Source organism: Pelodiscus sinensis, chromosome 6, assembly GCF_052426305.1.
Source record: "Pelodiscus sinensis isolate ZL-2025 chromosome 6, ASM5242630v1, whole genome shotgun sequence".
Lineage (NCBI taxonomy): Eukaryota > Metazoa > Chordata > Testudines > Trionychidae > Pelodiscus > Pelodiscus sinensis.
This window is the reverse complement of record NC_143057.1, coordinates 43200916-43217084: the sequence shown is the minus strand read 5'-3', so window position 1 is coordinate 43217084 and position 16169 is coordinate 43200916. Positions and strand designations below refer to the sequence as shown.

At 40.8% G+C, this 16169-nt stretch overlaps 1 long non-coding RNA gene across 1 annotated transcript in view; it reads left to right on the top strand.

Annotated features, from left to right (window-relative positions):
• The first annotated feature begins 1971 nt into the window (after positions 1–1971).
• Positions 1972–16169, top strand: part of LOC142829856 (uncharacterized) — a 50201-nt gene continuing 36003 nt past the window's right edge. Inside the window, exon 1 of the long non-coding RNA XR_012904728.2 lies at positions 1972–2001. This is a non-coding gene — a long non-coding RNA (uncharacterized LOC142829856). The remainder of the gene's footprint in view (positions 2002–16169) is intronic.

The window sequence follows — 16169 nt, the reverse complement described above, 5'->3', positions numbered from 1 at the left end:
GAAGGTAATACAGAATGGAATCCAGTGCACTTTCCTGTGGTTGTGATGAGTGATGGAGTAAAAATGTATATATGTGCATGAACAGCACAACAGATATAACAAGGCTACATGTGGAGTTCATGTACAAAATGTGCTAATGTTAAAGCTGCTTTTCTGTTCATAGCCATAATTAGAGATCTGAAGATCTGGCACAAAACATTTTGCACACCTCTATTTACTGTATATTGCTCATCCAGTTATAGCCAAATGAATCTAATCTTCTCTGGGAAAATGGTAACAAACCCCAATAAAGGCTCAGAATTGAAGGCCTGAGCAGAATCTCCAACTCATTCTTTTGTGGAGGACAGGTAACACTAGATAAGTATATGGGAATCCATCCCTTCCCCAAATCTTTCTGTAGATAGGTGAATGACAAACAGCAACTCACTTATGTGCCAGATGTGTACAGCTGTTTGTGTGCTATTGCCAATCTTGTCCCAGAGCATTCAGTGTCCTTTAGATTCAGATGGGCTTGTGAAGAAAGATGAGCAATCTTAGGTTGACAGAGAGTCTTGAGGAGGGCCAGTTCTGTCTGTGAGCTTAAGGCAAAGGATGCCCCATTTGTTAGCATGGAACTCTGATTTGCTATATATCAAGCCCTATTTCCAAAAAAACCCCTAAATCCCTTTGTTTTTAATTGTTGCTGTGTGTGTTAGCTTCTTTGCTCCATTCAACCCAATTCTGTATCATCAGCAAATTGGACTGCTTTGAATATGCTGTAGTTTCTAGTTTTAATGATGACTTTGTAGTCTGACTGATGTGGATAATATTTTTGGCATGATTCAATGCCAAGGATGGTCATCAAAACAGATTTCCTTGAAAATCAATATGAACAGTCTCCTAGGCTTGACTATATTATCAAATTTCCACTCTCAACAACACAAGGAAGCTTAATTAGGCTTTGGCTGGCAATTTAGGGAGAAGAAACTCTAGTTGTGGAGATCCCTAGGATTTAGGCTTAGGAGTCACTCCATCAGAGATGTGGCTGAATGTCACTAGCCTTCATATAGTCTACAGGAGAATCAGTATTACTCAGGCTTTGCCTGTGGTAATTCACACTTGCTATCTGTTGTGGACTGAGATGTAGGCAATCTTGTCTGCTAGTAAAAGCAGGAGTTAGGACTAGTGAGCAGAACGGCATCCAGGCTGGGGAACAAAGCCATGGATTTGCGCCAGAGTCAACTGCCAACTACCAGAGCCAGGGGTCAAGCTAGACTCAATCAGGAATAGAATCCTTTCTTAAAGTGCCACTCTACTCTCTGGGTCGGCCCTCTCTCTTTTTCTGTAGTCCAGTTGGCTGGAATTTACATGAGATTTTACAAATTAGAGAAAGTTTATGTTAGAATTGCTCTCAGAAAGGAGCTGATTTAATAAAACGCTGGTAGATCACTTGCAAGATATATTTGATTAATGAAGGAGAACATATTTAAGTGCTTGCTTGAAAGAGAAGGAAAAATCTCTGTGATGGTGTCTTTTGTGGAATACCTGACATGTTGATAAAAAAAGTAATTAAAAGTCCATAAAAGTCCATAAAAGCCTCAAGAAGAAAACCGAGAATAAATGATGGCAGCAATAAACTTCATTTTAGTGTTAGGACTCTGGTTCTCCTGAATGGTGAGGGATTGTCTTGTAGGTGGAGATGACCGGGATCATTGTACAATACTTGGTCTTCTCTTCAACCTCTGCAATCCCAAACTACTTTTACTTACCCTCTTATCAGTGGAAGTGACAAATATAGGATTTTTCCTATTCTCACTTGTGACTGCTTTCTTGGAATTTTAACAAAGATTCTGGTGGTGACCAGTAAGGCTGACTCTATAGTTCTGACAATCCTTTCCTGTCTTTCCACAGCAGTAAAACAACACAGAGCAGCACACCGAAATAACAGAACTATGTCTCTCCCGTAGACTCCAGTTTCCCTTAAACCTTATATACACACATCACGGGCTCTTCTCTGGCACAGTGAGTACACATGAGAAATTTCAGACTTATTGGCTAAAACTGCAGTTAAAGTTGTCAAAAATGGAGCATATAAAAATAGTTGGAATCCCTGCTTTAACTATGGATAACAGGCTGATCATGAGCTTTTCAGTGCCAAAATTCCATCAAGGTTTGAATAAAAGAGGAACAGATCTGTTTAACAGATACATTTTCTGTGTTCCCAAAACAATGAGGTCTTTTTAAATTAATGTGTGCTTCAGAAACAAATCAGTTAAAAGAATAATTGAAACAAGGTAATAAAGATTTCCAGTATATTTGGCTTTGGAGGACCATTGGAGGGCAAACATCTCCCTTGTACTTTTAACTAGTCCTTAGGGTAACATTTGTTACTTTGTAAACACAAGTTTTTCACCTGATGTTGAACAGCTGACTTGTCTCTTGTTTTGATCTTCTAAGAATGCTAAAGAGATATATACCACAGTTCTTCATATAACTCTTCAGCTGTCCACAATTAATGTAATAAATTCTACACTGGCATTTGTTTTACTCTGCCAGTTTCTGACTTGCTTTGTATTAACAATCTAAGGTAAACAGCTGTTTAACATTTATGAGTGGTGCTTCTGCTTTGCTGAATGACATTAAATCTCTGCAAAATTATTTTTTGATGTGGGGAGCAATTTTACACTAAATGCACAGGGTCAGACCCTCGGCTAGGTAAATTGTCATAACCTCATTTGGAGCTATGACAGTTTCCATCAGTGGGTGATCTACTCCACAACATTCTGCTTTGTGGAAAGAGTATTCTTATAAGGATGTCTGCTTTTGCTGCTTGATCTTGGATTTATCTAGGATTCTGGACATAATATCTTTTACGATGAAGCCAGTCTTCCTCCTAATTTTTCCACCCCGAGCAGAATGAATTTTCTTATGTGCACCAATGTGGAGGTGATGTCCGACACCTCACCTTCACAGTGGTAAACATAACAAAATTCGTGTGGTGGGGGGTGGGACCAGGGGGCTGGACCAAAGGTTGGAAGGGACTGAGACCTAAGGCAGAGGGCAGGGGTTCCAGGGCTCTGGCAGGAATGCAGGCTCTGGTGTGGGGCTGGGCATGAGGGGTTTGGGTTGCAGAAGAAGGCTCCAAGTTTGGGGGGGGGGCTCTGAGCTGGAGGTTGGGGCATGGGAGGGGGGTTCAGGCTCTGGGCTAGGGATGTGGGCTTTGGGGTGGAGCTGAGTATCAGAGCTTTACGGTGCAGGAGAGTGGTCAGGGCTGGTGGGGTCCCAAGATGGGTCAGGGAGCTCCATGCTGGCGCCAGTGGGAAGGGACTCCCCTTTACCAGCTGTGGTAGCTCCATGCTGGGGCTTGGGAGGTGCAGCTCTCTTCCATCAGCTGCAGTTGCTTCCTGCTGGGGCAAATGGGGCAGGGATCCTCTCCACTGGCTGAGGCAGCTCCATGGTGGTATCGGCGGGGTGGGACTCCTCCCTGCTGCCCCCAGCAACTGGCATCTCTCCCTGCTATAGCGTTGCCCTGAGCCCCTGGAGGGAATTATGGATGAGTCCTAAATACATAAATACCTCATAAATATTTCAGACACTTTCTATATAATGCTTTGCTTTTTTTTTCTTCTTTTCATTGACATTTCACTTCATTCCAGTCCAACATTCTAATTTCCGCCTTAAATGATTTTTGGCTCTGTTAGTCATGGACATTTTTTCCACACATCAACTTTTGCTGTCTCTTTTTCAAAGTTTTTGTCTGTTGTTCTGTTTTAGCATTTCTTCCTCCTCTTTCCTCCCCACTGCTTCCTGTTTCTTTGCAAGCCTTAAATAACCTTTAATTCGTTAGCTAATTCTGACCATTTTGTGTGGGATCTGTATTACTTTGGATATACTTTTGGAATAATATTTATTCTGCACATTCAGCATAGTTTTTTTTAAGCAGCTTGGATTTCCCTCACCATCATATTTTGTAACATCTCTTATTGTTACAAAATATACCGCTATATATAGTCAGTCAGTCAGTTTCTTTCAAGTCTGTCTTCATGGACTTGTACATTTTTGTTTGACATTAAGTAGCTCAGCTTCAAGGTCATGCCAGACACATTTATATTATGAGCACATTATCCTTGCTTATTTATCACCTATTTGATATTATCCTTTCATATTTACCATTAAAAAGTAGGTGTCCCTGTTCTGCTGCGTTCCAGTGAGTGGGTGTCAGGAATCAGTCTGATCTGTTGAGTACAAATTCTCTTCTGCCTTTTGTCAAAATGAGAATGATAAACACAAACAAAATTAGAATGATTATTGGATAAGGTTCTGTGTCCTGTATTATGGAGAAAATCAGGTCAGATGGCCATAATCAGCATTCCCTGCAAGATGAGCAGTTGCGTAGCCACCTAGGAGATATTCAAAAGCTGTCTGGCTGATTAGCAGAGAGCCTGCAGCTAGCAGCTTGTGTTTCTACATCTGCACGTGCCTTGGTGGTGCACATAACAAAATGTATTCTGCACATGGATGGAAAAAATTAGAGGAAAAATTGACCATAATATACATTTCATAGATGTTAAGGCAAAAAGGTACTAATATTATACCCATTTAATATAGCTGTAGATAGCTACACAGTCTGAAGTGGAGATCTGGGACCATTATGTGGGTTGTGGGTATTTGGACCTGATTTGATCTGCTTACAACATTTGTCAGCAGGGCTTGTCTCCTTACAAGTGCCACACCATTCTTTGTGTAGAATATATTCTCTTTCTTTGCATTACCTACTAATTTATGAATAGGCATCTTTAAATAAATATAAAGATGTCGATCTTTGAGATTTGTAGAATTAAACGAAGGGCTATTGACTTCAATGGGAGCAAAGTTAGAGCTGCACCAACTGCTTTGGAAGCCTCACCCATAAAATGATATTTGCGAGCATTTTCATGACTGGACAGTGGAAGTTTATGGCTATGTTGCTAAACCTATTGCAGAAGACATTGGTCCCAATTCTCCACTGCTGCAAATGGTTGCAGCTGCATTAATTTCAATGGGGTCACAACGAGTTACATGAGCAGAGAATTCGGTCAATCTTCTCAAAATTCAGAATAGTGAGATTTGGAAATTATATAAAAAGTGCATCTATATCATCTACAAGATACTCTGCAATGCTAAATGCAAGGTCCTCATAAGTAGTAAGAGACAGAGAGAGAAAAACAAACAAAAAGTATATGTTTGCTGACTTAAACCAGATCTTCATGATACAAAGCAGATCCAGCTTGTAGGGTTTTGTGCTCATTTAAATGTGACATCTGTGCACTGCTTGAGGCTACGTCTACACTACAGGGTGTTTGCGCAAAAACGCGAACCCGTGGAGCCTCCACACCTCAAGCGTGTTTTTGCGCAAGAAAATGTACAATGAATCGACAGAACAGAGGTTTTTTTTGCGATATAGGTATTCCTCTTTCTATGAGGAATAACTCCTTTTTGCACAAGAGCTCTTGTGCAAAAAGGTGTGTGTGAACGGGAAACGGTTTTTTTGGCACAAAAACAGCCTATTGAAAGAAGCACAGGTGCCCTGGTGGCCATTCTGTTAATGGCAATCAGAGCTTTCTTGCTCAGAGAGTGTCCATTCAGTCTGGATGCTCTCTTGTGCAAAAGTGCATTGCTTTTCCGATGCGCTTTTGCAGTGTGGCTGCGCTCTTGCGCAAGAAGTTTTTGTGGAAGAGATCTTCCGCAAAAAGCTTCTTGTGCAAGAAGCCTACAGTCTAGATGTAGCCTGAATTTTGCTCCATTTTACTCTTTAAGTATCTTGGGCAGAGAGCTGGTTATTCTTTGCTTGTCATTTTCTACTGGTGAAAATTAGAGTAGAGCATTATAGAAAACTCCCATAAACTTCTGTGGGGCTAGGAAACCTGACACTGTGTGTGTGAATTAACACTTTTAGGGCTATATTTTTTTCTTGCACTAATCACCTTCTCAGAGCAACGAGAACTCCAGCCCTTCCCCTCAACCTTGCCTTTGTGGGTGTGATTGTCACTCCTGCTCTTGTCCCTTTACATTGTCAACAACATAAAAGGGCCCCCTAGAAGCCTTGTATCCATCCAGAGGAGAATTCTTTTAGTGGTGGTACCATGAATGCCCCCTGAAGTCCTCTCACAAGCCCAAGAATATGGAGTATGCAAGAGACGTGAAGGGAACTACAGCCAAGCATGCAGAGCTAGGGAGATTTGGAGAGATTTTACCTATCTGAAACATGCACACCATAAAGAAGATAGTTACAGCTGACCTAACCCCTGGATAGAGGCAGATTAAAATGTATCGGGGCCCTTGGCACAAAGAACATTTGGGTTTCCCATGCTGTGAGGGCCCAAAGGTGCCGGAACCAGGATGGAGTATCAGGGGGGCCATGGCCCTCCCACTTTTACCATGGGTGTAGTAGCTTTGGGCAGGAGCGGTTGCATCATCGTTAGGGGCTTCAGTACATAGAGGGGGTGAGCAAATCCCCCACCAAAAAGCATAAGACCTGCTAATGACACCAGTCTCTTCCCAGTGGGGGGGAGCTAGAATAGGTTTTAGCCCTGCTGCCTACTTGCACCTCCCTCCCTCTCTTCCCCTCTGAGGCTCCATCCCCTGGCTAGGTCAGAAGCCAGAGATGGGCCCTGGTAAGAGCCTCCCATGGGGCACAGGCTGCTGTGCTGAGCCCTGGACCTTCCACCTACCCTTCCTGGTATGCCCCAGGGGGAAGGGACACTAGCGAGGAGCTATTGTCAGGTCTCCCCTGCTCCCACCCAGGGCAGGTGGAGGATCTGGTGCTCCCCAGAGTGGATTATCTCTGTTCTCTGAGATCTGTAATCATTAATAAAAATCTATCTCTTTTTCTTCTGTGCCCTGACCTGCAAGTTGCACACTGTCTATCTAGAAGACTGGAGTCAGCACAACTGATTATCATGTGATGTTTACATATTCTTCTTATCGCCTCTCTTATTATTTCACTTCCTTATCTTGGATGTGCATGGCACGTGTTAGGTATTTGACCTCTCTGCTGGCTCTTCAGGTTCTCTATGGCTGATAACTGCAGTTTAATTTCTAAATGTTGCTTAGTAGGAGTTTTTTTCAGGGCTATTGCTTTCCTTCTGAGTATGACCTACCTTCTTTGTTCTTGAATGTAAAACTTTACATTTGGCCATTTTGAAGCCCATATTATTTGCCTTCTTCCAGTTTACCAAACAAGAGAGATGGCTCTGTATCAGTGACTTGCACTTTTCATTATTGACCACTTTCCCAGTCTGTGAGTCATCAGCCAACTTGATTAGCAATTATTTCAAGTTTTCTTTTTGGTCACTGACAGAACCATTAAACAGCATCGGGGCCAAGACCTGATTTCTTTGAGCCGCCACTAGAAACATGAGATTTCAATGTCTATTTCCCATGTACATGTTGAGGCCTATCGGGTTGTCAATTTTTAATCCATTTAATGGTATCTATGTTGATTTTGTATCATTATAATTTCTTAATCAAAATATTGTGCAGTACAAAATCAAATGCCTTCCAAAGTGTTGCATCAACCATATTACCATTATCAACCAAACTTGTAGAAAAATCAAGTTGGATTGAAAAGGTCTATTTTTCCTAAATCCACAGTTAATTAATAAAAAAATTAAAGGAGAGTAAAATATAATCGAGTCCCATACTAGCCTGTTCTAATATTTTGCTCGCGATTGATGTCAAGCTAACAAGCCTGTAGTTACAGGGTCATGCCGTTTACCCTTTTTAAATATTGTCACAATATTAGCTTTCTTTCAGTCCTCTGAAACTTCCCCTGTGTTTCAAGACAGATTAAAAATCAACATTAACTGTCTAGAAAGTCTCTCTGCCAGCTGTTTTAAAACTTTCTGCTGTGAGTTATCTAGACATGCTAACTCGAAAATGACTAGCTTTATTAGCTGAATATGCCCCTGAATTCCTGTGGGAAAGGGAAGAATTTCATTATCATTGATATGAATACATTAGCTGTCTTTTCCCCCAAATATAGAACAATAATATTTATTAAACACTCCTGCATTTTCTGCATTATTACTGGCAGTTCTACAATTTCCATCTAGTACTGAACTAACATCATTATGAGGATTTCTTTTGTTCTGAATATAGTTGAAAACCCCTTTTTATTATCTTCAGAGGGTAGCCGAGCAAGTATGTAACTGGAAAAACTTAAAAAAACAAAGGGTAGTCTAGTAGCATCTTAAAGACTACAAAACAAGTAGATAGTATCATCAGCTTTCGTGGGCACAAAGTGGGTTGTTTCCAAAGCTCATGATACCTTCTACGTGTTCTGTTAGTCTTTAAGGTGCTGCAAGACTATTCACCTTTTTAATATCTTTAACAAAGTTGGTAATAGAATTCTATTTGAACCATTTTGTTTCCCGTATGTATATACACACACGCACTAGAAGGCTTACCCAGCATTGCATTAGGTCCTTAGCTCAAATAATTTTTTTCTTCATTTATATCATTGTTCTGGGATGGAAGAGGGGGAGATGGATTCAGTATGCAGGCTGCCCAACAGAGAAAGGCCACCCCCAGTCCTCTCTCACTGAAGCAGCTTGGGGTTCGGTGAGAAACATCTATCTATGGCCACTGCAGCTCCAGCAGGCACAGCCAGGGGAGGAGTACATGTCCCCCCTGTGCCTGGGCTGGGGGATAGAGAGACACACAAACAGACACACAAACAAACTCTCTGAAATACATAGTAGATAGCTGTCCCTTTCTCCACACCTGCCCCAAAGGTGTTATAGCTGTCCTGATCCCTACCTCTGGCCCCTATGGTCATTCTGCAGTTAAATGCCCTCCTGCCAGACCCCTCCATTTCCCTATTATGAGAAACAATCCAATTGTACACACATCCCATTATTCTGGCACAAATAAAACCTGACCTTGCATTAAGTTATAAAAGGAAGCTGCATTCAAATTTATCTGTGAGTCCATTTATTCAAGAATTCCTCCTAAATGGTAAGAGCTAGGACCAGCAGACACACGTTGCAGGAATCAGGGCACAGGGGTGAGAGTGGCCTCCGGATTCTCTCCGGGGGCAGACCAAGGCAGCAGGACTGTGCACCCTGTCCGCCAACTTTCCTTGGGAGCCAGCAGGGGCTCTCTTCCTCTTCTCTGGCCCCTCCTGAGCTGGCAGGGCCTCTCTCCCTCCTGCCTTGTCCCTCCCAGGGTGGTGGCAGGCAAGATGGTGGAGCCTCTGTCCTGCTGGCCACTCTCTTGGTGATACAGCTGCCCACAGTGGATACTCTTCTGCATAGAGCTCTCCCCTATGGGCTCGCTGCCCCTAGTGGCCACTCTCATACCACTTCCCTTTAAACAGCAGACCCTCCCTTTGCATCTTATGGAAAACTGTCCTTTTTCCAGGGCTTTCAGTTCTTCCTGGCACAACCAAATCCTGATCTTGCTTAAGGTTAGGAGAGGAGGAATCTGTATACAAAATTTGGTGGTCCTAGCTCTTTACCGTTTAGGAAGAGTTTTTGAACAAATGGACTCACAGACAGACACATAAACAGACAGACACACTCTAAAACATCGATATCTATAGATATATAAAAAATTTTTATTTATTGTAGAATGTTTATATTTTATTTTGCCCAGAAGACACAAAAGAAATAGATCTGGATATAGTTGTTTGAGATTTCTTTGTCCTCTTAATAGAGTGTTGCTTCCCCTATGAATTTTATGGGAATCATCCTCTAGGAAAGATTCTAACAAGGTATAATAAAACAGAATAAACTTCTTTAGACTTTCACCACATCTTCATCCTTTGCCTTCTTACTTTTTAGGTTTTCTTCCCCTTCTAGACATATTTTAGACCTGAATGGCAACTTGACCACTAACTACAATCAGCTCCTTTTTTCTTTTCTCTTGAGGTTCATTATTTCCTCCAAATGAAAAAGTTCTGGTCAGCATGACTGTCAATAAGGAGACAGAACCAGCGGGGAGCTCCAGTTGTGCAGTAGGGATTATACTTTTGGAGACCTCACATGCTGATTTCTGATATGATTAATCAGGTGAAATGCACAGAGCTTTGTTGTGCGAATAAATTTGTTTTGAAAGGCAGTCTGTTCTTGTTACTAATGACAGATAAGAAGTCAGAGATTTTTTTTTCTTTTCCAATGCAGAGGTCTTGAATTTTAAACAATTAGTCCACAAGAGAAAAATAAATATAAGTAATATTAAGGATTAATTTAGATTGGCACAAGCGGTAAAGTTCAGGATTAGGGCTTCGGCTGATTTCAGCCTTATCTCCTGCTGGGTCTGGTTATTAGTAGTGCATTCAGGGCTTGGTCCAGCAAGTCTTAGTGTAGGGCATAGCAGGGAGTGCAAAACTGTTGTGTTCCAGTACAAAATGCAGTCTGCACATTTGTGAAAACAAAGTGAAACGCGTGTTTCTCTGCAGCGTGATAGCAAACTTCAAGATGCCTGTGCACCCATTCCAATAGTATGAGACACTGCTAGGGAGGGTGAGAAAACATCCACTGAGATAGGCTGACCATATTTCCCAATGCCAAATATGGGACACCTGGTAAATCGCTCGGATTTAAGTGAGTTCAATGGCAATCAACCAGGACTATGCAGTACAAACCTTCAAAATAACACTGAGCACCCATTAAAAAGACTTATGCATTATTATAACTAATAATAGGTACAACATTAAAATATATTCTTACAATTGATGGTTACTGCTGTTTAGAAGTACCTGCCTTGTCCTCGTCTTGCTGTTTCACCACTGGTCACCTGAGATCAGGGCTGAGACCTGCGGGGAGGGGAGAGAGGAAGGGGGAGGTGCCGCACCCAAGAATGTGGCTTCAGCCCCTTCAGCCCTACAGCAGAGAAACGGCTTCAGCCCCGTGGCAGGGGCTGCCTGAGAACGGGGCTTCAGCCACATAGCGAGGGCTGCCTGGGAATGCGACTTCAGCCAGCGGTGGGAGCTACCAGAGAAAGGGGTTTCAGCCTGGAGTAGGCGCTGGCAGTGTGGGCTTCAGCCCCATGTTTTGGAAAGACTGGCAGACCTTCCCCTGTCTTTAGTGCGCACAGGGAAGGAAGACACACACTACTATCTGGTTTCTCCCTGAGCACCCTGCCTGACTCCAGACACCATGTGCCTGCTTTACTGCCAGCCACAAATAGGAGGCTGTTGCAGCTACGCTGACTGGGGAATTCAAGGACCAGCAGGGGCATGTAATTATGGGACATTTTGCTCCTTTTTAAAAAAAAGTCAGGACACCTGGAAGAGAGCTTAAATATGGGACAGTCCCGGTAAAAAGTGACAGACAGTCACCCTACATTGAGAGGAAAATCCATGTTCAGTGGGGCTGTCAGCCTTGTCAGGCCTCAGGACAGTGGGAAGCCTAGCTCCATGTCCTTGGAAGGAGCAGGGTCTCAGACAGAAGAGGTGGAGCAGGAGCTAGCCTACCCCAGACAGGCCTCAACAATGCTCAGAGCATGCTGCACCTACCCCAGGCGGCCCTCGGCATTGCCTGGAACATGCTGCATGGGGCTCCGGTGGCAATTTAAAGGGCACAGGACTATGGACATCACTGCTGCTACAGTGACAGCATCCAGGAGCCCTGAGCCCTTTTGAATCTCTGGGCCCTACGCTAGTTGCCCCATCCCCACCAATGGATCTGGTTATGTTACCTGATGTATCTAGCGCACCTTGATACCTTGCTGCACAGACTGAAAGATACCATAAAAAATCTCTTTGATCCAATATTCAGGGGATGGCAGACATTATAAGCTGAAGCTAGTGCATACTTTGTTATCCTAGAAGTGCTCATCCTTGCATGAAAAACAGCACTGTAGATTTTGAACAGAAGATTTTGTGAGTGAACGATAACTGCTTTTCTTAGTAAGGCAACCTAGCTCTTTTGGGGTCATACTTTAGGTGAATGTACTACAATATTTTTAAACAATGGGTAAAGGATCAATAGCTGATTGACAGGTGCTTCAATAAACTGTTAATTGATTATTTTAGATTGTCACAGAGTCAATTCAACAGGCCAAGAAGTGAGTTAAACCCATAGTTAGAAGCATATATAATACTTTCTGCTGATGTATTTATCCCCATCAGAAAGACAAATTATTCATGGCTGTAACATGCTTATACAGATTGGACCTCCCTAGTCCGGCACCCTCAGAACCTGATCAGTCCTGAACGAGGGAGTTTGCCTGACCAGGGGAGGTCAATTCTGCCCCTTTGCTGCTGGCCTCTGGCTCTGCTGGGGTCTGTCAGCAGACTAACAGGGCAGGACTCCTCTGTCTCACTCACGGGTCCAGGGGCTCTCTGGTAGTAACATCCATGGCCTTCAAGACCATGGATGTTGCCGGACCAGAGAGTTCTGGACTAGAGAGGGTCAACCTATAACATATATTAATTATTTGTTAAATGATTGTTAAATAAAGATTAACTGGAATTTTATATTAAAGTGTGACCTATTTTTGTTTTCTATAAACTACTTTATTTCTTCCTGCTGGAGATTTTGAATGTCAGATATGTACTTCAATGGAGGACAGAAATGTATTGAATCAGTCATAGAGCTAACCACACAAAAGCAATAAAACTATTATTCAGCTTAAAGTAAAAGAAAAAGACAACCCATCACCATATAGTTTAGACTGCCAACAACCCAAATGCAGGATGCAATTTGTAAGGAAGACTTAACAGGGGAGTTAAGATGTTTGAGATTCCTCCCTTCATTGTAATTTCACTTTCTATAACTTCAGGTTCATGAGTCTTCATTTCTGATGTTAGTTATTTTCAACAGAAAAAGTGAAGGGTAACAGTTTTTTATGGAAATTCAGGAACTTTGAGACTAAAATGAGCAACCATACATAAAAAGGAGCTTTAAGGGTCAGGGACCCTTCCACAGACAGCACAATTTTCACTCAATTAGCCAGATACTGTCACATGAAAATCACTACTTACACAGAAGTTGAAGCACTCAGATATTTCAGTATTGAAGTAGACATGAGTGACTAATTGATTTTTTGTTTCAATGGCTGAGTGGCAAAAAAAAATCTGTTTTAACCAAAACAGAATTTTTTGTGATTCCACCTTTTTGATATTTTAAGAAACTGAATATAGCTAAATTTCCAAATGAAACAGTTCAAAATGGAAAGTCAAATCATTTAATTTTGAATGGGTTCAAATGAATTAATTTTTTTTGAAACCAAAATGCTTTCTTTACAGCCAAAACTGTCAAATTCAGCCTTTAGTCATAGCTAGTTTTGATCACACCAAAACTTCACTTTTCAATAAATTAATTCAACCTTCTCCTGATTTTGCCCAGGTCTAAATATAAATACATAAGCTTCAGAGGGGTAGCCGAGTCAGTTTGTAACAGGAAAAACTTAAAAAACAACAATAGACGAGTAGCACCTTAAAGACTAACAAAACATGTAGATGGTATCATGAGCTTTCGTGGGCACAACCCACTTCTTCAGATGACAAGTAAATACATAGATGGTGAAATTCTGGCCCCATTGAAATTAATGTGAGTTTTGCCACTGTGTTCAATGGGGCTAAGATTTCATTCATACAGTACAAGTGAAGTATTACCTCAAATTCCATAGGCACACAGCATGGCTAAAATACTCAGCTCTAATATAATGCAATTCATGTGTGTTTTACAAAGAAACATAAAAGTCTTTAACTCAGATCCTCAGAGATATTTGGGTTCCTAACTTCCACTAACATTTATCTGAGTTATGTGTTTAAGTATCTTTGAGAATTGGGCCTATTATCCTTAATTTTCAAAAAGAGGGAGGAAATTCAGGCACAAAGATATGAAATAACCTACCCATAGTCAAAAATAAGGTTCAAGGGAGAGCTGAGAATAGAATAATCTGTATCTTCTCATTCCCAGTCTTATGTCCTATTCCCTGGCTCACTCTGGTATCTAGCCACTTTTAATAGGATAGTTTATCAGAGTCCTTGCTAGGAATTTTCTGGCCCCAGACATGGTGTTACAGTTCCTTACACTGCTCTGGTGGTAACAAATGTAAACCTGGAACAAATGTAAACTTTCAGGACACAATTCTGCTTTCAGACCTGCGTAGCAGACATAGTGCAATATTGCTAATATCAGTAGGACTCTGAAAAGATCAAAATATTAATCAAAATGAGCTGTGTGACCTAGAGTGAAATATTTTACTCTTGTGATTTTATTCACATTTCTAATTCATAGTGGCATAGGCTATCTCACCATATAAGTCCAATGTAATCACAGAGATTGTTGTTAAATTCATGTACATTCTTTCCTTCATTTGCAGTTCTGAAACTTAAGTACTTACAACAGTGAATAACTACCCAAAAAGACAGATTAGTGCCAACTTTTTTTTTTGGCTTGCTTCTTTTATGTTAAAAGCCTCCATTGAAACCCCAAACACCACAGGAAAAAAAAAAAACTTGGACTTGACCCAGTTTAATTTTTAAGGTAGAGAAAAAAACCGCATTCATCCTACCTGGTTATTCAGTTATTTTATGAAAATAATCCAAAAAATTCAGCTATATTATATCCGAAGCAATTTCACTGTAAAATATGAGATCTGTTTAAAGTATTTGTTAAAAAAGTGTGAGACTAAAAATCTTCACCTTTACTTTCTTTTGCTCTCTAGTATTTTTAAAACCATACCTTTTTATTTTAAATTTGTAAAAACCGCATGTGCCACATCAGATACCAGAGCACATCATCATGGCTTATAACACTTTGCAAATATTCATGTAATTCTCAATGGAAACAATGTGAGCTAGTGCAAATGTAATTGCAAGATGATATATGACATTTCCTAAAAAAAGAAGTAGATGATAGAGAAGAGATCACCTTTTGTCTTTCCAACAAAAATTATTTTTTTCTGAGATAGTATAGGAGACCCATTAGAAAAAGAAAACAAAAATGATTCATAACACTTTATGTGGTATATTTTTTGTTTAAATTCGGGAGAGCTGTGCAAGTATGAACTAATTCCTATGCAGCTGCTAAGAAGCTCTCTGGTTTTATGTTTAACATTTCTGTTACTTTAGAAAAAGTTTTACTACATTTTTGGATATGGATAAACTGAAATAATTTTATTGCTGGATTTATGTGGAAACTCTGTTATTGCACTAAACAAAGAAGAAACATGGGACAGGTATTTTCATGAGGTCTAATAAATTTCCATATACTATTTTTATAGAAGTGATTGGTCACTCTTGGCTTTTACTTTTTTTTTTTTTTTTTTTTCAAATTAATCTGCATGGGAGAGACAAAGGGATTGCCTAGCATGCACACCTTCCCTCCAGAATGTACAGGTCTGGCCTGCATTGTTAACACCTCTGTTATCCATGTCTTTGGCTACTGTTGAAGAAAATGACAGTTGTGCTGAGTTGGGCAAGACTCTCATTGCTTTTTTGACATAGAAATATATCTATGAAGTGGAACGAGACTGAGATCACTAAACTCATTTATTCCATGGACAAAATTGGGTTGCAAGACTCCAGAAGTGAAAGGCCATGTCACTTGAGCAGATCCTTTCTGTGGGAGCCTTGATCTCTCCAGGGTTTTATTTTAGTGCTGTCAAAAGGTTAAAGTGCAAATACATAAACAACATTTTGTGTTTATAAAAGTTAATCAGATTTGTTTATCTAGAGGCAATACCTTTCCTGAAGATTGCATTTGCCTTTTTCAATGCTGTGTAACATTGGTGGTTTATAATAATCTTGTGATTGACTAATACACCCAGGTCTTTCTCCTCACTAATAAAAAACATTAAATAAGATTTGTTCCAGGACCAATCCTTGAGGAACTCCTCCCCTCCCCACATAGTTTCTCTGTAAGCACAACCTGTTTTCTTCTTTTTAGCCAAGTTCTTCCCCACCTTACAATTTATGTAGTAGTCCCATATTTTCCAGTTTAACTAATAATTTCCTGTGTGGCACTATACCAAATGCTTGACTGAAACCCAGACAGACTAAATTCACTTCATTTCCCTTGTCTTGTAAATTAAGTATCTTTCCAAAGGAAGCTATCAGGATAGTCTGGCACAAGGTTAGCATGAAAGACTGAGCTCTTTGAGAAAATAGCAATAACAAGTGACCATTTGGTTGCACTTGTTATTCATCATGCAGGTAATCAAAAAGTGAAACAAGGCAATACACTGCTGCTTTC